Here is a 26,214-nt window from a genome sequence, read left to right on the forward strand (position 1 = left end):
AAAAATGTTAGGTCTGGTGTTAATCAAATATGCTAAGGACCTAGTGATTTTATGATATGGAGTATGATCTACCGATTATGAATAGATGTAGTGATTGTTTAAGTTTGTGCCAATTTTCCTCCATCAATGTAGACATAGTATTTTTGTCAATCATTCAAAACTTCTTAAAAATATTAGTAATGTATTTTCCTTGATTCAAGATAATGCAATTATCTCATGACTAGACTGATAAACCAAGGAAGTAAAGTAACATTGGAAATATTTCATTTTAAACATGGAAGCAATGTCTTCTTTACATTTAGTGATGATATGATCTTCTCCTATGACTAGAAAGTTGTCAACATAAACAATGAAAATTAATATATCACCATTTGTTACCTTAAAGTAGAGATTAGGTTCTACATCATTCTTAGAAAACCCTAATTTAGAAAGGTAATTGTCTATTCTTTCATACTAGGCTCAAGAGTCCTATTTAGTGCCATATAGACCCTCTTCAGCTTAAACATGAGAACCACCATTATAAATCACAAATCCCTATGATTGTTCTAAGTATAATTCCTCTCCAATGACATTATTTAGAAAAGTTGTCTTTATATCTATCTAGTGTGTATTTTTGTCCTTTTCATGCATCAATAGCAATTAAAACCATAAAGGAGGTGTAATTGATACCTAGGGAATATGTCTCTTCATAGCCAATCCCTCTCTTTTGTATGAATCCTCTAGAAATAGATCTTGCTTTACATTTTTCAACACTCCTATCTATTGTATGATTAATTTTGAGGAGCCATTTATATGAGACTATCAATTTTCTTTAGGTTTAGGTATATTGTCTTCAACATCATACTTTATAAAGGATTGGTATTCTTTGACCATTGTAAGATTGCATACTTGAAGTTGGAGTGCCTTGTAAATATTAGAGGGTTCAAACTTGATGAATACACTTATGAGAGAAACATAATTTGAGTATCTATTTGGTTTCTTTCTATCTCATAAATATCCTTAGAATCTTCATAGTTTTCTACTTATTTAGTCATTTTAATTTCCCAAGGTGGCCTCTTATGATTAATGGTTGAATCTCTAGGTACAAGAGTATATTTCAAGGATTCATTATTATTTTCCATTGCAATCTTTGTCTAAATTAGAGGATCAAGATATTCTTCTATACTTTGACGTGATTCATCATGTTTTTCACTAATGGCTTCCGACCTTTTGAATGTAATGTATTCTTTAAAGGTTACATCTTTGGTAAACTCAATTAAATTCTAACTAGGTATTTACATCTTGTAGGATTTTGAAGAGGCACTATACCAAAAAAAATCCCCTTCTTTTATTATGCTTCTAATTTGGAACTTTTGACTTTATGAATGTGGATATAGAAATGATAACCAAAAAATTTAAAGTGGCTTATATCAAGATTGATCCCATTGAATGCTTTTTTGGGGGTCTTCTTATCGAGGAGAGAGTGAGGACACTTATTTTTGATATAAAAAATTGTTTCATCCTAAAATGAAGTGTGAGAATTTTGATCATGCATTGTAGATTTTGTTTCTTCCATTGTAGTCCTAATTTTCCTTTTAGCTACCCTATTTTTTTGAGGGTTGTAAGAAATAATGTATTGGCTCCTAATCCTAGTTGTATTAAAAAATTATTTAAAGATATTAGAGATATATTCGACTCCATTACCTAGCCTTTAATTTTTTGATTATTTTTCTTGACTTGTGTCACCCTTTTGTAAAGGAAAAGGCTAACAAAAGTATAATTGTTCACCTTCAATGGCATAAAATTGATATTATTATTTTGAATTTGGAAATTTAGTAAACTAATGAAATGTGTAGAAATGGATGAATTTTAGGATTATAATTTTTAATAATTATTTAGAATAAGAATTGATATATATTCCTAATTTTTATAGATAATTTTTTAGGTGTTGAAAAAGGCTGAAAATTAGGGATCTAGTTCCCAGCACTATGTTATAGCATATATATATAATAGTAAAAAATGAAAATCAGCTTTAGAACCATATTTTCTCTTTTATATGGATTGAAATTTCAACTCACCTAAAATTGATAGTTTTCATTTCCAACCACATTTTTCAAAAAAAAAATCAATTCTAACCAAGAGAAAAGTTATACATTCTAGGCTAGAACATCATATAATTTTTAGATTTTTTTGATATGATTTAATTTTTTTTTCTTTCTCAAAACTGACATCTTTTCGAGTGTTAAAATATGTGTGCTTGTGGAATTTTTTAATTACAATATACTATATCGAACTAAAACACTATAAACTCTACATGAGAATATTCTTGACACTGAGCTCTATAAAATGATGTTTATATGTTATTAAAAAAATATCATAAAAAATAGTAAGAGTTATCAAAACACCACTTTTCTAAAATAATTTTATTTCTTTGGTAATTGCATATAAACTAGTATAAAACATGCATTTAATAGACATTTCCAATTAGAAAAGTGTGAGACCATATATAACTTAGCTAGAATGAAATTATCTAGATCATATCTTTAAAAAAATTGAATATAGAAATTTACTCAAATTCAGTCATTTTGATAAGTCAACCTAAAAGGTGACACAACTTTGTACTTTTACCCATATGTTTTCAAATAGGGCCTTGAACTCTTTAAATTTTGTTAGTACTTGTTTTGAATCTTTACATTTTAGAGAGTAAATCAAGGTTTTCCTAGAGTAGTCATCAACAAAAATAACATAGTAGAAACATCCTCCTAAGGAAACTACTGACATTGGTCCACCCAGATCTAAATGAATGATTTCAAGTACATGTTTGGTGTTGGAAATTTAGAGTGTAAGTGAGAGGGGAGGTGTGAATTAGCTATGACAAAAATAGTTCCATGTCCCTAGGTCTACATCAAATCAAACTTTTCACTAATCATGTAATACTGTACAAATAGGTTAACATTAGAATATTACTATCACTTGGTTAACAAAACAATGTTATAGTTATTAATCAGTTATAACCTTTAGTGATTTAGTTGCAAAAACATAAAAAATAAGAAAATAACATGAACACATGTGACACCAAGATTTAACATGAAAACCCAATTTGAGAAAAACCACCTTGCAACCAGTTACAATACTTTTCACTCTTCTGAAGTGAGCCCTATTAAAAGCTAACCCTATCAAAGGTGTTAAGTATGACCTTGTTAGAGGATTTATATCACCCTCTTAGGAGTGTCTTGGTCAGAGGTCTTAAAACACTTCAATCTTGAAATGATACCTCATTAGAGGATTTACTATCTGATTGTTAAGTCAACTTTGCTAAGATATTTCTTTACTACTACAATGGTTAGAAGATAACATCAATTCGACCTGATTTATGAAGTAACTATCTTTGCAGATTTAGATCTCTATTCTAGCTTGATCTCTAGATCCTTAATGATCAGATGTTCTTTGTAGCTTATCTTCCACACTTTCCTACTTTGCCTTTTCCTTCGCTTACATATCCATCTTAATCAATATTCCACTCCTACATCTTATCCTCACAACTTGAGTTTTCTTATATATCATAAGCTAAGACAAGTCATCTTGAGTACCCTTCTAAATAATCAATAAAAATTCAAATAGTCAGCCTCAATCAATTAAATATTAGAAAAATGTGTTATGTTGTCACTCGGTCAATACTAGGATTGAATATGCGGTTAACATTGTGAGTCCTTTGATGCCCAACAACTCAATCAATACTGCAAGAAGGATACTCTTCATTAACAAAATTCTCAATTAATATTGGAAGTTATTCTTTATCTGACCACTCGATTAATACTAAGATATACAAGGTTAATACTATAAACTCTTTGTTGCTTGGTTAATACTAACCTTTGTGTAACATCAATGACAACATACAATTGAAGAATTGTTTCCAACAAAATTCCTTTTTGGTATTGATGAAAACACAACATGTCAACACAAACTGATAAAATTATTAACAATTGAATAATAGCACTAGTTTCATTCTAATTCTCATTCATACCAACTTCCTCTAAGATTCTCCATGGATTTGGCTTGGCTATCAGCAATCTACTGTGAACTTCTATCATTTTCTCCCTCTTTGTTGTGCATTCTCTCATCTGAATGTCTTCCTTTTGAGATACAAAACTATCCCTTCTTCATTTTACCATTAACTCTCCCTTTCTCTTTCTTGTTTAACTCTCCCTTGCTCTTTCTTGTTGATACTAAACTCTCCCTCTTTGACATCACATGTCAAAAGATACAAAATTTTAAAATTACTATGTACCTCATATACTGATTCATATGCAATGTGCTATGCATATGACACCTAAAGCATGACAAATTATATCAACTTGATAGATCTTCATTGGAGTTTGATTGATGCCTCACTATCTTTTGCTTTAGTGGGCATCACATAGAGGAATAACCCCTAGTTTGCCTCTTAGATACATAAATGCATCCTTAGGTAAAGCATTAGTAGATATATTTTCTATATGATCCTAGTGTTCACATATTTATAAAGTAAATTTGGTTCCCTAAAAAAAAGCTTGATGAGGTACCCAAACACAACATAATATCTATACAGAGGAGAAATAGAGAAAACCACATGAGAAAAACCCTACTCCAAAAAAAGATGAAAAAAATGCTAAAAGAATTAGTGAAGGATTAAGGAAGCCTCGAAACTAGTGAATGACCCAGATGATAGGAACAAAAAAGATGATCATGTAGAACACAAGTAAACCATAAGAAGCTACATAGCTTTTTCAAAAAGTAACTACTAATATGAAAAACCTCCACTAAAATAGAACTTGACTAGGTAGACAAGACGATAATTTGCATGACTTATTCTCTCAAAAGACACAACTCAAATTAGGAGGCAAACAAGGTAAATGAATGAACTTGAAGATGTAGATGACATAAAACACCAAAGCCTAAAGATTTGATCAATTGAACATGGAAGGCTGCAACCAAAGTAGGAATGGCAATAAGAGTATCTATATATGGTAAATGATCCATCTGTCAAAATGCATAGGTACCCAACCACTGCATCCGCCTAGTACATAGGAAAAAATAATGAATACAAAGCTCACTCTATCAAATCAAGAAAGCATAAGAACCAATAGAAGAACACCTTCGTAATGTAGAAAAGCGTGAGGTGACAAAAAATTGGAAAAGTTGGCCAAAATAACTGCATGTCAAGGAACCATGATCAAGATTCATAAAAGAATACATATGTGTGTACTGAGGTGATCAATCATAGACACTTTGCGAGACTAATATCACATAAGTAATACTCACTAGAAAAAGGAAGATGACAAAAAAAGGAAAAGATAAATCCCCCATGACATAAGATATAATGGATCCCAAGAATATAATAATCTACATGAGTGTCTATTGTCACAAATGTTTGCAGCCTTGCCTAATGTTTTTTAACTAAAGGCAATCTTGTGAAACATGGAAACAATCTCCAAGTTGTGGGACTTGAACAATGTGACTAAATATTAGGAGAAGGCTAACTTCCTTACTATTAGGTTGCACCTATTATTTATTAAGAGGAAAAGGGAGAAGGAATGCATGAAAGAAAGCTACCTATTCTAATCTAAGAGGGGTGATACACCAAAATAATAACAAAGGAAAGAAGGTTTTGCACTTATATTAATGGGAGAATGAGGTACAACATATATATATATATATATATATATATATATATATATATATATATATATATATATATATATTCATTCATAGGAAAAAGGAAATTATAGTAGTAGAGCATATGATACAATTGCTATAGAATCAAAGGAAAAAGTTCGATCCTTGGAGGGCTTGCAAAACTTACTTTTATAGTTCAAGCATAATTGACAAACTTCTACCTTAAGCCAAAGTTCAACTACCACCATTAAAGACATAAAGAACAATTACTACAGATCAAAGAAAAATATGATTATCTTCAATGCACATTCCCATACAAAAGATCTAATCCTTTACATGCAAATCTGGTTAGAAGAGATAAGAATGACATCCATGATCATATAGTTGGGTAGATAGATAACCAGCTAGCAGAAAGGATGAAATTTGCATCTACCAGACATGGAGAACACTCAAAATAGTGTTTACAAGTAATCAAGGACTTGTTCACCATTAAAGAACTAAATTTGATTGTGCCTCTACGCCAAATCAGCCATATTATTAGTCAACTAAAGTCAATCACCTAATCCTACCACATGGTCTAATGCCTTTCAAATATTTCACCACCTTGCTAGCCTTTCTTCCATTGACTTGTTGATTGCCCCATTCCATGGCTTCTCAACTTGTATTCATCCTAGCTCTTTGTTTGTTATAAACCTTTGAACAAGTAAAACTGACTACTCTTGTGCCATCACCATGGTTAGAGACCTTAGCATCTTTATCCCTATGATGTTGTGAAAGACAATGAACCTAACTACTTGAAATTGATCTCAACCTCATAATCTATTTTGTTAATTCATCAATTGACCCCACAACTAGGTGAACAAAGCATTTACATTACCATTTCCTTGACCAAAGCTATCCTTTAACCCTCCACAAAGATGCAACAATGTAGGCCTTAACTATAGATGGGCTCCTTGAATGTTTGCAACTTGAATTCTCATTATAGCACAACCTTGCAACCTAAAAAGCTTAACCACCCACTGACCATGTGATGTTGTACAAACCATTAGACTTTCCTATTAGATTCCATTACAACCTCACAACCTTTTTTGAGCATAACATAAAAATACATGCAATGTTGTGAAAGTCAAGAAGTTGACTACTAGCATTAACTCTTGCAACATAACAACTTAAAGTTGAAGTTTGATTCAATGAAATGACATGGATTGAACTTACTAGCCTTCAACTGATAAGATGACTCCTTCAAAACTCCAAACTTTTACCTTTTCATATACTTTACAATTCTTTGATCATACGATTCCACAATCATATGACAAAGTAAGATTGTAACACCACTTTCATCTTGTAACCTGGGCCCACCATGCCACATGGAAGATTGTCATTTCCCCACTTCAGTTAAACCATAAGCATCTTTGAATTCTAAGAAAGCGATAACCCTAGATCTTCATCTAACTGATGATTGCTATAAAACTAGAAACCCTTGGTGATGTCAACACTTCTTGCCAATTAGAACATGCCAATTTATTATTACCTCTGACACATCCTTCATTGCATAGCCAACACACTGAATTTGGTCCCACAAGTCCATGTGATGAGCTCTCCCTTTCCTAGTTTGGTTAAAGCTTGTGAATATTTAGAAAGTGCACATATGCCTACCATTGATCTTGGAAGATCTAATGGTCATGAAAATCATGGACTCATGATTGACCTTATCTATCGTAGCTTCAGATGTCTTAATAGTTTTCTTTACGATCTTCCCCATATCATAAGATCATAGCTCCTTTAAAACCTCAATACTTTTCTATCCTTTATGATCCTACAATCATATGATGCCACAATAGTACTTGTCTTTTCATATTGTTGCGAACCCTTATCATCTCCCTTTATAATCACATGATCCTTAGCTTGTCATAACATCATACCAAAAACTTACCATTTGTCATGAGACCCTTATGATGTCATGACAATCATTGAGCTCTTTGTAACATCAAAGGGAGAATATTGAAGACCTATGATGGGATGATAAAAACCTCGATCATAAGATTGTAAATCTAGATGAAAAATATGAAAAATAACATACAACCAAAATATGGCACGAAAAGCTAGGGTTTAGCAGATTTTGACCATTTGAGCAATCTTGACACCATGAAAGGTATATATGACTAGATTTTGACAATGGTGTCAAGAAAATGTGTGGGGGGGGGGAGGGTGGAAATTGGCTAACAATGTCCTTCGATAAAACTTCTCAAATTAGATAGAAAAATAATGAAAATGAAAATATAGATGGAATAAAACACTTTATCTCAATGCATTTACAAAAATGCATACTACAGATGTCCAAAAAGACCAGAAGATACATAAAGCTGATACAATAGATAGTACAACCCATGATGAAGCATCTAAAGTAGCAAAATTGATCCTTGAACTTGAAACAACCTAGATATCAACCATAATGAAAAATGCAAAAGAATGAATAGAATGTGCCTGGAGAAAAATTTGAAAAAATAGCCAGCATCACTAGAGAAAGATCTAAAAGACTTTTCCTATGATATAAAGAATTACCAAAATGGATATTGGATACTTAAGACATTTCTCTGAGAGTACAAAATAGAACCCTTGGCTTTGAGTACAAAATAGCAACCAAACTAAATCAAAAGTCCAAATAACATGCACCATCATGACAAGATTAGAAAGAGCTTTCTGAAAACATAACATTTGTCAAAATGTACCCCCATATGCCCAAAAAACTATCAATAGGTCTCTATAACAAAATAAATCAAAGAAATAATGGTTTGAAGGCCACCAAAATTTGGCTCAAACATGTTGATTCTAGAACCTATGCCCAAGTACTATTTAAAAAAAAGAAGTAATGCCCCTTTCTTTTTGAGCTAATGAATGCTCAACCCCACAACTCCCAAGAATCACTACATTCAAACCGATGCAATGGAGCCTAGTGGGTTAGATCAAATGATGATCAACTTGTCCTAAGACCCTCTTCACTAAAGTCTTGTCAATGAAATGACTTGTAGTATAATCAAAAGTGCAAGCACATACCACAAGTATTTCAAGGATGATTTTAGGTTATCACAACCCCTCAATCAAATAGGGAAAAACCCCAATCATAACAAAACCCTACAAACAAGACAACTTATCACAAGTTGCCCAAATGCACCATTAGACTAATTTTGGTAAAACAACCCTAAACTTCATGAAATGAAAAAGGGAGACTCATACACAAGGGAATAGTATATTTAGGTCATAAATGGAATGGTTCAATGGTTAAAATCCAACTATGCAACTTTTAGCACATGGTTGCTTTGTAAAACCACTCAATAGACTAGTAGCTCTTTTTGATGAAAAAATGACTTGGTTAAAAATAAATCCACACAAATTACAAAAAAACTCATATTTTTGGATACCCTTTTGGGGCTTATCAAACATACTGAAGCACCAAGGTTTGATGAAACAATCAATTACAATTTTGTTCAAAATCTTGCCTAGGCAATTAGGCCTATTAGGTCTCTATTAACAAAGGAGGTACATGTTCTAGGATCCCATTATACAAACCAATTATGGGAATATTTGAGGGTCACAAACCTGATTTCTAGCCTTGATGCCAAGTTTGGAGCAAGTTGTGGGAGTTGTTGTATTCATTTCCTAGTATACACATGGGTCTTACATGCCACGAGCATCAAATTTCTAATGGATCTCTATAAGTGCAAGTCAAAAAACAATAAAATATTATATTAAATTAAAAATTATAAGATTTCACCAAATAATTTGAGATTCCCATGGTGATTTCCTTGGCTATGCCTCAAAATCCTTCAAAACCCTAGGTTAGCAAGAAATTTGGACCAGTCAGTGCAAAAATATGAATATCTTGAGATTGGAGATAGATGAAGACTTCAAAATAGATGAATTGGAAGGTTACTTCATCCACCTATCCATAAATTTGGGTCTTAACCTGAGATGTGTTTGTACAGATCCATACAACATGTTTCAACAACTAAATTATACCAAAATAGGGTATTTTATTGATTGAAAAAGTTTATGTACATCATTATTGCCTATCACCCTCTTCAAATGGCTTCTTATAGGCCTTCTAATAGTCATAAAAAGTTTTCAAACTTGTTTGCGGCCATTGGGGAAGTTTTTACATTAGTTTACAAAAAGTTACAAAAAGTTACTTGACAACTCCTGAGCAATTTTAGAATTTTTTGCAATTTTTGCAAAATACAAGAAAATTTAATCCAAAGGACCCAAATAGAATCCAAACATATCAAAACATAAAATAATGTAAAATCCTAAGATTCTAGAAACTTTGACTATCTTTGACCATAGTTGATGAAGGGCTTATAACTGTGCCAATCTTGGAACTAGGTCTTATAATTTGGTCTAGATGCCTAGATGATAGTTCTAGCCTATTATAGATGTTCCTAGGGCTTTGATGAGTCACTATTTATTGTGGGTGATCCTACATCATACTCCCCATGACTTTTTAAACTCAAGTTTCCACTTGAGGGTAATTGCTCCACAGAAGTGCCATGTTGTTTGATTTGGTCTTCTATCATCCAAGTTGCATCAATGTTGGAGAGTCCTTCCCATTTGACTAAGCACTACATGTACTTCCTAGTTTTGGTTTTCTTTAGCAACTTGGCATCTAATATAGTCTCCTACTCCATTGGTTTTCTCTGAGGGAGGTCAGTGACATACTCTTCATCCTTCATATCTTCTTTCTCACCTTGTTCAATTGTTGAACTTGTTATGTCCTTATAAGGAGTGGGGTCTACAACATTGAGGATTGGAGAAATTTGCAATGTAGGCAGAAGAGATATTTCATATGCATTTTCACCCATTTTATTGAGTATATTGCATGGTCCTACTTTCTTCATCTGAATTTTGGAATATCTACCCTTAGGTAGTCTCCATTTCCTCAAGAATGCCCATACCTTGTCTCCAACCTTGAAGTGTACTTCCCTTTTTCTTTTGTCAGCTTGCTCCTTGTATTTCAAAGTGGATCTTTGTAGTGCTTCCTTTACCTTGTGCTGCATTTTTGAAATAAGTTCTACCAATTCTTCTCCTTGGTTAGAACTGATTTTGATATTAGAGGTAGTTCCACTAGATTTAATGGTCCTTTGGGATGAAGGCCATATGTACTACTTGGAAGGGAGTCTTTCTTGTTGGCCTGTTCAGGGAGTCATTAAATGTAAATTGTGCTTGAGGAAATAGTAGATCCCAACTCGAAGCATGTTTTTTGGTTAAGCATCTTAGAAGATTTCCTAAGGATCTATTTACCACCTCATTTTGGTCATTAGTTTATGGGTGATAGGAAGAGCTATAGGTTAGATTAGTTCAAAGTTTCTTGAAAAGTGTACTCCAAAGTGGCCTTGAAACTTCACATCCCTATTAGATACAATTGTTTTCAGTAAACAATGGATCTTAACTACCTATTTAAAGAAAAGATGTGCAAAATGAGAAGCATAATTTGTGCTTTTACATGGTATAAAATGGACCATCTTGCTAAATCTATCCACTACAACAAAAACACTATCAAAACCTTGTTTTGTTCTAGGTAGCCCCATGACAAAATCCATTGAGATTGATTCCCAAGGCCTTGTGGGAATTGGTAAGGGCTAATACAACCCTTGGTTTGTTGATACACCTTTAGCTTGCTGAGAAATGGTGCAAGTTTTTATGAACTTCTTAACATCATTTTTCATCCTTGGTCAAAATTAGATTCTTTTCACCATGTTTGTTGTCTTGTCAATGCCAAAGTGTCATCCTAGGCCACCACAATGTTTCTCCCTTATTATATTTGTCCTCATTTAAAATTTAGGGATGCATAGTTGAGCTCCTTTAAATAGGAGTCCATTCTAAATTAGGTATTTAGAAAAAATAGTATGGTATCTTCCAACCATCTTTTGGAAAACCTAAAATATCTCTACAAAATCTAGATCATTAGCATAGATGCTTGAGGGAATAAATTCCCATACTTTGAAGTTGTACCTCTTTAACTAGGCCAATCCTCCTGCTCAAGGCATCTGTAACCTTGTTTGCAACACCCCTCTTGTGTTTAATGTTGAAAGTGTAGGCCTTTAACTACTCCATCCATTTCAAATGTTTGATAGAGAGCTTTTCTCATGAATTGAGAAAACTCAATGCATGGTTGTTAGTGTATACCAAAAATTATTTGGGGATTAGATTATGTCTCCATTTCTTAACAGCTTGAGCCATTTCAAGTCATATGCTAAGAATTTCTTTTTGGCATCATTTAATTTCTCAAAGAAGAAAGTGATTGCCTTACCTTCCTAGCTTAGGATTGTACCTATAGCCAAGTTACTTGCATCTATCTCCATAGTGAATACCTTGTTGAAATTAGGTAGCAACAAGATGAGAAATTGAGAAACTCTATTTTTCAAGTACTAAAATGCATCATTAGCTTCCTTTGTCCAAGTAAAATTAGTCTTCCTACCTCCTTTAATGGTGTCAAGCATTGACTGAAGTTTTTGATAAACTTCCTATAGAAGGTAGCAAGCCCATGGAAGCTTCTTACATGACCTTGGTTCTTTGGTGGAGGCCACTTGATGATTACTTCAACCTTCTTAGGGACCATCTTGAGGGTGCCATGTGAGATCACAAGACCTAGGAACACAAGTTCCTTCTTCACGAACATGCACTTTTCCAAGTTGATCACCAACTTATGTTGATGAAGCCTCCTTAATACCCATTCCACATGATCAAGATGCTCTTCCTTGCTATGATTGAATATTAGCATGTCATCAAGGTAAATAAAAAAAAAATTACCAATAAAATCAATGAATATCTCATTCATTAGCCTTATAAAAGTGCTAGGAGAATTTCTTAACCCAAAGAGCATTACCAGCCATTCAAAAAAATCTTCAGTAGTTTTGAATGTTGTCTTCCATTCATCTCCTTGTTTAATTCTAATCTTATGGTATCCAGACTTCAAGTCTATCTTGGTGAAGTAGCAAACACCTCCTAATTGATCCAATAGATCCTTAATTTTAGGCTTGGGGAATCTATATCTTTTGTAATCTTTTTGATAGCCCTGCTATTAGTATACAATCTCCTAATTCCATCCTTTTCTGGGCGCAAGGATTGATGGAACAACACAAGGACTTAGACTTCTTTGTATTAGGCCTTTTTCCAACAAATCATTCACTTGCTTGGTAGTTTCAGCATGTTGGTTTGGGGTCATCTTATAAGGTGCCTTGTTAGGTAGAGGAGAGCTAGGTATCAAGTAAAATTAGTGATTGATGTCTCTAATAGGAGGGAGGCTTGTGGGAAAATAAATAGCAGTGACATTATTATATTTTTGCAGTAGGTCTTGTATCTCTTGTGGGATAGGATCTTTATCCTTTGAGGTTATATTTTTCTTTGGTTTGGAAATCAATATAAAATCATGGACATTAGGTATTCTCCCCTATGGATCTACTTTAAGATCAAGCATGGGTTTCATGGTGAAAGTTAAATCATTCCTAGTTATGGAGTAGGCATTATTTTTGCAATGATGGATGGCATCAACATCATATTGGTAGGGCCTACCTAGGAGTATATGAGAGACATCCATTTCAACAAAATCATAAAGTACCTTGTCCTTAAAATCTTCTAAGGATAACTCTACCCATGCATGTTTAGTTACTAGGGTTTGTAACCCTTTCTTAGCCAAGAGACATGATATGGAAAGGGGTTAGGTTTCTTAAGTAGTTTAAGATTTTCTACCATTTTAGAAGAAACAAGATTTTTAGTTGAGCCTAAATCAATCAACAAGTTACATACCTTTCCTTGGCACTTTCTCTTTGTCCTAAATAGATTCTTTCTTTGGGGTGGCTCTTGGGTGTGAGAGATCTACAAAAATACTTGCCTCATCATTAGACATGCTCCCTCCTTAGGTTCAAGGTCCCTGCAGTCAAGTTGCTCTTCCACCACAAGTTGTGCTCTTCTTTCCTCTTGATTATTATTCCTCTTCTCTGGGCATTTTTCTGCATGGTGTCCTACCTAATTGCAATTGTAACATGTGAGAGGGCCATTGCCTCTTTCTCTACCCCTGTTGAAAATTTTTCCTCCTATGTAGTTCCCTTTGGAACTTTGACCTCCTTGATACTTGTTTTGATCAGTAGGTTTGTTACCACTACTCTGCCCCTTGTTCCAAGAATTGTTCTTGGGCTTGAAGTTCTTATTGTTTTCTTTTCCTTTTCTTTGATCCTACCTCCTTTTCCACTTTTCTTCCACTTTGATGGCTAATTGATAGGACTTATTCACTATAGTTGGAGTGTGAAGGCTAAGTTCCTCTTGGATGGGTACCTTGAGGCCATTCATGTACCTTGCAAGTTTTTCTTTCTCATCCTCTACAATGTTGGTTTTCGTACACAACTTTAGGAACTCCTCTATATAGGAACTAAAATCTAGATCCTTTTGTTTCATAACTTTTTTTCTCCTATGGAGTTGTACCCCATAGTCTTTAGGAAAATGTGTTTCTCTGACCAGTGCCACCATTCTATCCCAAGAAGAAATCATGCTTCTTCCTTTCTTCACCCTCTTAGTTTGGATGAAGTTCCACTAAGTTAGGGTTTCTCCCTTCAACTTGGACTTTTCCATCTTTACCATCTACTTCTCTGGTATGTCTTCAAACTCAAAGAAATTGGTTAGGGCCTCAATCCAATCTAAGGCCACATCAACATTCATCTTGCCACTGAAAGTTGCTAATTTCAACTTCCATTCCACAGATTTGAGAGAATTCAAAAGATTTCTTTGTTCTGCAAGAGCTTCACCATCTTCCTCAAGGTCTTCATCCTCAATATTTTGGTCTTCATTAGATTGTGCTCTCTTTTGTTTGTCCAACTTTCCCTCAAGTTCCTTCAACCTCTTTGTTAGAGCAGAATTAGTTGCCCTTTGTCCTCTCAATATATTCTCTAGTTTAGCATTAGTTACCCTTTTAGGTATGTCTTCATCTTCTTTAGTGAGAGCCATGGCTCTGATACCACTTGATGAAATGGAGCTTAGTGGGTTAGATCAAATGATGATCAACTAGTTCTAAGACCCTTGTCACTAAAGTCTTGTCAACCAAATGACTTGTAGAATGATCAAAAGTGGAAGCACCAATCATAATTATTTCAAGTATGATGTTAGGTTATCACAACCCATCACCTAGATAGGGAAAACCCCAATCATAAGGGAACCCTACAAAGAAGACAACTTATCACAAGTTTCTCAAATCCACTATTAAACTAATTTTGGTAAAACAACCCTAAATTTCATGAAATGACCAAGGGAGACTCATACACAAGGGAATGGTCTATTTAGGTCATAAATGAAATGGTTCAATGGTTAAAATCCAACTATGCAACTTCTAGCACATGGTTGCTTTGTAAAACCAGTCAATAGGCTAATAGCCCTTTTTGATGAAAAATTGACTTGGTTGAAAATAACTCCACAAAAATTAGGAAAAAAATCATTGTTTTCGATAACCTTTTGGGGCTTACCAAAAATATTGAAGCACCTAGATTTGATGAAGCAATCAATCAAGATTTTGTTCAAAATCTTGCCTAGGCAATTAGGCCTATTAGGCCTTCGTTAACAAAGGAGGTACATGTTATAGTACTCCATACTGAAAAAAAATTATGGTAAAATTTGAGGTAAGTCCTAAAAATTTCACAAACTTGATTTCAAGCCTTGATGCCAAGTCTAGAGAAAGTTTTAGGAGTTGTTGCATTCATTTCCAAGCATGCACGTGTCTTGCATGCCTAGGGCATCAAATTTCTAATGGATCCCTAGAATTTCAAGTAAAAAACCAAATAATTCTTATATTAAATTTAAAATTATAGGATTCCACCAAAGGCTATTAGATTCTCATGGTGAAACCCCTAGCTATGCCTCAAAATCTTTCAAAACCTTAGCTTAGCAAGAAATTCAGATCATTCAGTGCAAAAATATAAATATCTTGAGATTGGAGATAGAAGAAGAATTAAAACAAAATGAATTGGAAGAATAATTAATCTACCTATCCATAAATGTGTTTCTCAACCCCAGATGTCTCCATACAAATTTGTACATCATGTTTCAACAGCCAAATTATAGGAAAATAGGGTATTTTATTGATTGAAAAAATGTAAGTACATCATTATTTCCTATGACCCACATGAAAGGGCTTATTATAGTTCTTCCAGTGGTCATAAAAACTTTTAAAACTTTCTTGTGGCCATTGGGGAAATTTTGCATTAGTTTGCAAAAAGTTGCAAAAAGTTGCAAAAAGTTGCTTGACAACTTTTGAGCAATTTTTGCATTTTTTAGCAAACTACAAGAAAATGTCATGAAAAATTAATCCAAAGTACCCAAATGGGATCCAAACATGTCAAAACATGAAATAATGAAAAATCCTAAGATTCTAGACCCTTTGACCATATTTGACCATAGTTGACGAAGGACTTATAACTATGCCAATCTTGGAACTAGGTCTTACAATTTGCTCTAGATGCCTAGATGATAGCTATAACCTACTCTAGATGTTCCTAGGACTTTTATGATTTACCATTTATTCTGGATTCTCCCGCACCACAAACACTTGTTACAAAAATAAATGAGTAAAGCTATGGAGGCTCGAATTTAGAGATCCACGAAAGATGAGACATTCTTTATGTGCAAACAAGAACAACAAATTGTATTGAATGAATGAATGTTAAAAAGAGAGATCAATCCTTATAAAAGGAGATCAAAACCCTAAAATGTAACTAACATAAGTTGCATGATAATAATTAATAAAAGAATTAATTATTGTATACCAAAATTTAACTTAAGTAAATTAGAGATAATAAATGACTTAATAATTAAATCATTATGGTTTAATTAATAAGAAAATATTGTATTACTCTAGAAATATATTTATTAGATTTTTTATAATTATATTTATGATTAGATATGAAACAACATAGAATCATTTATTACACATATAGATATGTTGACAAGTGTTAAATCTAGTGTTTTGATATTGGGTATTATATTTTTTAGTGCAAATCATAATATGTTAAAGGGTGGAAATATATATTTTTAATTTATGACACATAATAGAATCCAATAAGATGTTCTCCACTAATATTTTTTTTAAAGGAATGCTTCTAAAAGAAGAAAATAATTAGAATGTAGAGATAAGAAAGAAAATAAAGAAAATGAGAAAATGGTGAAAAGATAAAGGAAAAAAAAGTGAAAGATGAACATGATAAAGGCCTCTTTGATTATATATATTCAAATTACTTGGAATATGTCATGCTAATAATCAAGAATATTTAGGAATGGTTAAATTATAATACAAGATAATAGTGGAGAAGGCAAACATCTAGTATTTGATAACCTAAAAATTTAACGTTGATGATATTGCTAATAATCAATTAGAGGATCTAATTGATACACTAACAAAAAGGAAGGATGTATTGTATGTGCACCCTTGTCTCACTGAGATAAAAACTTAGATTGTATTAGATCTTATTAATAAACAATGTATGATTATTAAAATAAAATTTTGTTATAGAAATTTATTATTAGTAACTAAGGACTATATATTCTCCTCTTAAAGGTTCTTTTGGTAACCTACCAAGGTTTTGAGAAATAAGTATTTTTTTAATGAAAAATGTTAATATTAGTTTGGAAAGAGTACAAGATGAGTTAGTGATGACTAATAAGGACTATAGTATAGAAAGAAAAAATTTCCTAAAGAGGGAGAATGATCTAGAGACTTCATTGAGTTGATTGATAATATTATTAAAATTTCTTGTGGAGTTCTTCAAAATGTCTAGGTAGATGAGGAATAAATAGTGTTATCATCATTTTGATTTTAGGTTTAATTGGTAATCCTTGCAACCTCTTTATTAAATGTAATAAAAAGAAAAATAGTTTTTTAAAATTATATATTTAAATTGTAAAATCTAAATTTAGAATAATTTATTACAATTATCATTACACATAAACATAGATGCAAATTCATATAATATTGAAATTGAAAATTGGTTAAAAATATTTTTTTTGAAATAATAAAATTAAAAAAATACATGCTAAACAATTGTGAAATGGAAATTTTGTAATATTAATATTAAAACAACAAAGTTACTTAGATTGTTAGGAAATAAAATGTAATCAAATATTATATATAATAATTTTTAAAATTAAAATATTCAAATTTTGATATTAAACAAAATATATGCTTTCATAAAAGTATACAATGATGGTTGAAATGATAAAATAGAAATAAAATTATTAAATATTGAAAAAATTAAATTAAATAGGTTTTATATCAAAAATTTAAAATGATAAGATTGCTGTAAAATGGTAAATTAATATATTAAAAAATAACTTATGTATAAAAAATATGAATTATAAATTTATGAAGAATTCATATATAATGTATATCTTGAAAATTAGGAAGGATATCATTCAGCCAACAAAGCTACAAATTAATAATTCGTTATTAATTAAAAAATAATAATCAATTAAAAGTTTTTTTTTTCTTTTTCATCTTTGTTTACACTTTTGAAAATAGAGATGTTAATATTTTAAGATGTTAAATATTCAAAATTAATTTTTTTAACATTGATTGGCTATTAAATTTATTATTTTATAAATAAATATTGTAATGAAAATTAATTTTAGTATAATTTTTTAAATTTCATCTTTTAATAAAATGATTCCTCACACTTAATTAAAATTTATGTATATTTAAGATTATAATTACAACTAACTAAATATTTTCTATAATAATAAATTTTTACCATTTAATAAACTCTTGTCTTATTATAATTAATTCAATTATATATATTTTTAATGGAGACCATCACAAACAAGTTTTAAGTATTTATAGGACCCACAAATGCCTCAAACCTCTCAATTATATTCGATATTAGAACAACTCTAAAATATAAATTCAAACCTTTTAAATTAAGAGTAAAATGTTCTAGGAAACAATGGTGCTAACAGCATTAGTAGCATTAAGAATATGAAACCATGGTACCAGCATTAGGTAATGGTATGGTAGTGACCTAAATATTAAACCACTTATCACCTAAAATCAAGATGGTGGTGATGGTGGTGGCAATGCCTGCTGATATGGATATGGCACAACCGCATTACAGGTTGGACACCTTTTCCTCCTTTCTAACCATTGCAGAAGACAGGGCGTGTGGAAAATATGATTCCTGTGACATGGCATTTGCGAGGCATTTTCTCCCACCACATATTCATTCAAACAAATCCCACAGGCTCGAACTTCATTAACAAGAACATCAGTTACTCTTACGGTATCAAAGGCAGCCACCAACTCTCTCGCCTCTCTCCGCATCTCTTCTCTTCTTCTTTGTTCTCTTAATATCGACATCTCTCGTTCTCTTCTTCTTCGGCGTAATGCTGCGAGTATGGGACCCAATTGTTGACCTCTGTGTTCAAGTCTCCTGAGATACATATTTAATCTGCGTGACCGTTCAGGCAATTGCGTAGCCTCTTGAATTTGCGGTACGGCTCTTTCACGTCTTCTTGTCCTTTCATCTCTTCTCTGCCTTTCATCTGTTCTTTGCATCTCATCAGTTCTTTCACTATCCCGGGACATCTTTGATTTTATACTTGGTGTCTATAAAAAGAGGAAAAAAGAATTGGATGCTGATATTCAATTAGAGTGAATGTTCCAATGATCAACGTTTGGATTTTCGGAGTCCTTTGATGTTGTGGTTTTATGCGGTGCTGGAAGGTTGCGAGGAATGGTGCCGGCCCCACACTATTATCCCTTTACAAAAATAGACGCATTAGGAAAAGTGATTTGCAAAAAATGTATACTAACTGTGCTGGGCAATAGCTTATAGTCTTATTGATTGATAAATTAACATTAATAGAAAATGTGATCCAAGTTTAGTGCACCAAGTTTCCAGATCCCCAGTTAAGCCGTACACAATGGAATACAAGTGATCGCCTTTCCTGGAGATACCAATAAAAGTCAGAACAAGTATAGAATAATAATCACGGATTGATATAGATATAAATATTTGCCAAACAATGATGACACTCTAATTTACCAGATCTGAGTTGAATAATACATGGAGGGAATAGGGTGAAGGCTGAATCCAATTCCAACTGGAATTTGCAGTACAAAAAATTAATTCAAATTGAATGCCTAAAACAACTTACAAGAAGGCCTTATAAAGGGCTTCCCGAAGAAATATAAAATAGTAATAAGCCGACAAGTACTAAACAAAAATAAAAAGTGGGCCTGAGAGATTAAAAACATTGATTCTCAGCCACATAACAAAATACTATTATTTAATAATATTGGAGATATTACATTGGGGACATGGATAATTCACTTCCCAATGTTCAGAGGAGGATGGAAGAATTACTCTGATAAATTTGTAGAAGTTAATGAGAAGTTAAATAAAAAGTGTAAATTTGTGGTCATTGGTCTTGAATTAGGAGTGGTTGTGCCTCCCATCTACAAAGTTCAGAAAGAGATGATGAGAATGGCTATTGTTGGGTTCATCAATGGGAAAAGAAAATTCAAAAAGGCGAGGCAAGCTAAGGAGGAAAACTGCGAGGAGATAAAGAGTGCCTGAGCGATTGAGAACTACCTAGAAGAAATGAGGTACTTGAATGAAGACTATGAGAACATCAAATATGTTTGATATTTCATTTCGTTTATTTTGGTATTTTTTAGTTCTCAATATGTTATATGTTGTTCTCTTCTATTTTAAGACTTTGAACCTCTTTGATTTTGCAAAGATTTTATCTAAAACTATTAAGTTTGTTAATCCCCACTATTGTTGGGGTAGCAAGATTTGGAATGGTTACTAGGTTTGTTAGATTAAAGTTAGGGTTAAGTATCATTTAATCTAGCTTCTCGAAGAACATGGATAATTTTGATTAATTTTGTGGTTTTACTTGGGTGGGACTCTAACTGTTGGGGTTAGAGTGTGCTTCTCTACTGCTTGGTTCTAATGACCCAGAACATAGATGATTTTAGTACTTTGCTATTATCTAGATTCAAAACAAGATATAAAGATTACAACCAAATATTAAATTGTTTCAAATTCAATAACTCAATATATTGACAAGAAAGGAAATAATTCACTCTTTTTTTACACATACGTCTAAAGATGATATATTTGGATACTTTCAAACCTTCCTATCAACTCTTTACCTATACGTCTAAAGATGATATATTTGGATACTTTCAAACCTTCCTATCAACTCTTTACCTTTAACTTCCCTCTTCATTTTCTCAGAAAGCACTTGAGGTAGGAGATTATTTTCTGCCACTAGAAAAGAATATATTCAGCTTGAAATTAGGAGTTTGTCAATGTCTTAAAGCTGTAATGATAATAAAAGGATCGCCTTAAACGTCTAAGTTCTCAATATTAAGTCTTGTACATAATTTAGCCTTCAGAATTTTGGCCATACTCTTAGAAGTCTTCTTCATAGGGATGGAGAGGGGGGCTATTTCTTCTCCTCTCTAATTGTGAAAAAGGCAAACCAGACCATGTTTTCTTGTGCTGGCTCTCTAATCCCTATCAAAGTTCAATTTGAAATGCCCTTCCTTTGGAGGCTCCCATCTAAATTCCTTCCTAGCTCTGACTGATTCTGTTTACCCAAGCCTATGTATAAAGGCAGTTTCAAGCTTTCCCAGTTATTATGCATTATACCATCCCACCGAGACATATTTGCTTCCTTTTGTGGGTGGTCGTGAATACTCCTATTCAGATTCAATGGCATTAATGTTGTTGAATATTTTCTTGGGTGGCATTTGTTTTTTCCGAAAAAAGGAACCATCCCATCTTTTTGCATAACCATTTCCAAGAGAAGTTGGAGTATTCACAATTTATAAGTATGTGATCTGTGTCTTAATCTTCTTATCACAATAAAAATCTTGTAGATTCTTTATGTCCCCTTTTGGTGAGCTTGTGAGCTCTAAGAATAAATTTCTTAGAGTTCTCCATGTAAAAAGGCATACTCTGGGTAGATGATTTCTATGGCAGTGTAAGTGGGATGATATGAATGGTACAACAAAGTAACTTTTAAATTATACTTCTCCCCCAATCAGAGAAGAGATTTCCAATCCAATTCCAGATGTCCAATCCAATCCCATGAATATCACAAATGAAGCTACAAGTCTACCTCTAAAGGAAGCCACCCATCTAAACAAGATCACAAATGAACTTACAAATATTCCACTAAATTATATCAAAGGAAATCACACATGCTTTCTAAATGAAATCTCATTCTTATAATACAAGGATACTTTAGCTAAAGAATATAAAGAACTATACAAAATTTCTATCATTAGAAACAAAATTTAGTAGTGGAAGGATCTAATGTATTGAAATCTGTTTGGAAAAGTTGAAAGTTTGTAAGACATCTTTTCTCTAATGTTGGTCCAGTAGATAAGAAAGGAGTAGCATGTGGAGACAATAAGTTTGGTCGAACCTTACAGATGGAAGTAAACCCCTTGCATTGCATCAATGATTCTCAACTAACAAGTGGATAGAAAAAGGCATCGATACTTTCCTAGATGTACTCCTGATCCCTTGAGAAAGATATCCTTGTGTTTCAATGGATAACCTATTCAATCATCTCTACCCCTCCTCTCTAAGATTGTCTCCCCTGGTGCTTGCTGTCTTCCAGATAACTGTTCACTCCATCTTTATTGGGATGACAACACCCCTTTACACCTTGTCAAATATAAGACACTGATTGAAATAGACTATTTTCCATCCTTTCCAGTAGACCAATGGAGCCTAAAATTACCCTTTAAAAAAAATAAAAATAAAAAAATTCATTCTATAAAAACATCTTTTTAAGAAACGTTGGGTAGGCCCTAACCTTTTCTCTCTATGTAGACACTTTGAATCTGTCAAACATGCGTTCTTTGATTGCCTATTTTCTTTTGAGATCTTGAATATGTTTGGCCTCACTTTTAATGCTGATTTCAAAATTATAAGTATGATCTCTGGTGAAATCAATAGCAGGAACATAGGTAATGCTTTTTGCTTCTTTCTTTCTTCGATTATTTTATGTATTATTTGTAAGGCTTGGTATAGTGATGTGTTTGTAGGAAAGGGCAGGAGTCTTATTGAGTTTCTTTAGGGATTCAATTATCTTGGTGTTTCTCTACAGGTTACTATGGTTATCAAGATGAAAGAGAGAAAATTATTGCAAATTCTATAGGAAGGAAAGGAAACGTTTGAAAAGAAAGACATTGTCTATAGATAATCTACCATGAAGATTAAAGAAGAGTGTTAGTTCACCCTGGCCGAATTTATATAGCAGTTGAAACAAAACCTGAGAGTAAAGGACAATCGGTAGACCTGTGCTATAGAGATCATGAAGTCATTGGTTTCACTTCTATTTCACCAGATTTCAATGACTTAGAATATGAACTTCGATCAAACATGGATGATGAAAATTTAGATAAAATATGTTAATTTGATAGGTTTCTTATATTGCTGATATATATTTCAATATAACTGTTTTGATGTATATTGCTAACACTAATATTATTTTGAAGCTGAAACTCTGATGTAACTATTCCTTTCATATCTGATATGCAATAGAAAAAGCAATATAAATTGAATCACTCACACATTAATCTAGGAAAACTCTCAAATCAAAGTTGAAATCAATTAATCTAGTACAAATAAGAATATTCCAAAAACACAATTTTACATTTTAAAAAGCTATCTTACATATTTAAAGCTAATAGCTATGAAGTGAGAGTGACACACTTGAAATTCCTAGGTATTCATTAATTGAAGTAATATAAGTGATGGACATCAAGCTATATGAGGTTGTACTGCGACAGGAGGTTCAGTTTAACAGATGATGGTGAAAAGTAAAATGTGATAGGAAGTTTGGTTTCCCACTACGGTATAATAAGTTCACCAAATTAATGCATGTATAAATACAAAGAAGTGATCTCATAAAATCCAGGTGTCTTTATACATATTTTCTTATGAATGCACATATATAGGTTGAAATACTATAACTAATATAATGCTAAGTTTGTTATAGATAGTTAAGATTGTCTAAAAATAAAAGAATATTTCTAAAATCATATTAAAGAAGGGCATATTAAAAAGAATCATGCATATTAAAGAAGGGCATATTAAAAAGAAGGGCATATTAAAAAGAATCATGCATATACAACCAAAAGTAAATTTTTTAGAAATGATGAAAAAAAAAATTGGAAAGGAAATAATAAATTTTGAAATAATGAAGGTTCTAACCATTTTTCTAAAAATGATGGTGTAGAAAAGCAAGCTAGAAGAAAGCCCATTATTTGCAGGTATTGTGGGGGTGAGAATCACATGGAGAAATTTTGTTTGAAGATGAGGGACAATGAAAGGCAACAATATAAGCCCAAGCAAGAAAGGTTTAAGGATGGAAAGAAGGATAAACATAGTTTCGTAGCTATATCTTTAAAAAGGCAAGAGAAATTAAATGAGGAGGTAATTGCTACACCCAAGAGTAAATCTAGTGTTAAGGGGGGATCCTTTGCTTCAGATTCTAATAAAGAATGAATTTTAGATTCATGGGCATCATCTCACATGACTGGGGATAGATCTTTTTTTATTGATTTTTATGAAGGGAAGAATTTAGATCAAGAAATTTCTATTGGGAATAAAATGAAACTTCCAGTTTTAGGAACATGAACTATTAATGTACCAAATGGGTCTTTGAAAAATGTTTTATTAGTTGAAGGATTGGGGGTGAATCTTATTTCAGTATTCAAAATAGTTCAAGCTGGATATGAGTTTGTTGTCAATGTTGATCAAGTTATTGTTAGAAATAGAAAAGACCCAAGCAATATAATTGCTATTGGTAGAGTTGATCATGAAGAGAATCTATTTAAATTTGTGGGGTTTGTTGATGATAAATATACACTCTCTCATGCTTTTATTGCTCAGACTGATTATATGCCACAACTTTGGCATGTTAGACTTGGACATTTAAATTATAGAAAATTACAAGATATGGTTAGAATGGATATGGTTAGAGGATTAACAAAAAAATTACCTTGTGAAGGTGTGTGTGAAGGTTGTGTGTTAGGGAAACATCATCGAGATCCTTTTGATTCAGGTAAAGCATGGAGAGCTAATCATCCATTGCAACTCATTCATAGTGATTTATGTGAATCAGGATATCCTTCACTTTCAGGTGCTAGGCACCTTCTCACTTTTATTGATGATTACAACAAGAAAGTATGGGTTTATTTTCTTGAAAGGAAAAATAAGTTTTTCAAAAGTTTAAGGCATTAGTTGAAAATCAAAGTGGCAAAATAATTAAATGTTTAAGGATGGATAATGGGGGTGAATATTGTAATTATGCATTTGAGTAATTTTGTGAAAATTATGAGATTAAGGTGCCAGGAACAGTTCCTTATACTCCTCAACAAAATGGGGTGGCTCAACGAATGAATATAACTCTTTTAGAAATGGCTCGTGGCTCGTTGTATGTTCACATTTTAAAAGTTTGCATAGTAAATTTTGGGGTTTGGCTATTTCTTGTGCTGCACATATTATAAATAGAATCCCCACCAAATCTCTCACAAATATCACCCCTGAAGAAGCATGGAGTGGTAAGAAACCTCACATTGGATATTTTAAAGTATTTGGGTGTATTGCTTGGGCACACATTCCTGATGCAAAAAAGAAAAAGTTAAAACCAAAGAGTCATAAGTGTTTGGTTATGGGTTATAGTGAAGAATCAAAGGTTTATAGGTTATATGATTTGATAACAAACAAGGTCTTTGTTAGTAGAGATGTAAAATTTGATGAGCATTCACAACTTACAGCCACTCCTTCTCGCTCCACAACAACAAATGCTTCTCATTTTTCAGATATTTTAGAAAGAAATGGAGACTACATTGATGAGGATGAGTTGTGCACTTCTACAAATGATGAAAATACTAGTGAAAATGAAACAACTAATGCTTATAATCAAACATTTTCTGTAAGTAGTGATGAAGAAGAAGATGACTTTTTAGCTAGAGAAAAGACAAGGAGTGTTGAAGAAATATATAGGAAAGGTTCAAAGATCCAAGGGAGGAATGGTAGTGCTCTCATGGCCAAAGTATTACAAGTAAATGACCCAAGATCATATGAGGAAGGTAGAGGGAAGAAAGAATGGGAGTAAGCTATGGAAGAAGAATATGATGCTTTGGTGAAAAATAAAACTTGGGAACTTGTGACACTTCCCAAAGGTAAGAATGTCATTGGTTGCAAATGGGTTTATAAAAAAAATTTTAAATCGATTTTTTTTAAAATCGAATGGTGCTATAGAAAAATTTAAAGCTAGATTGGTTGCTAAGGGATTTAATCAAAAAGAGGGTGTTGATTATGAAGAAACTTTTGCTCCTATCATTAAAATGAATACAGTTAGAATTATTCTTTATCCCTTAATCAAAAAGAGGGTGTTGATTATGAAGAAACTTTTGCTCCTATCATTAAAATGAATACAGTGAGAATTATTCTTTCTTTAGCTACAAGTCTTGGATGGCATATTCATCAAATGGACGTAAAAAATGCTTTCTTAAATGGA

Source organism: Cupressus sempervirens, chromosome 7 (assembly GCF_028749045.1).
Source record: "Cupressus sempervirens isolate cs-2001-9-10 chromosome 7, ASM2874904v1, whole genome shotgun sequence".
NCBI classification, from domain to species: Eukaryota; Viridiplantae; Streptophyta; class Pinopsida; order Cupressales; family Cupressaceae; genus Cupressus; species Cupressus sempervirens.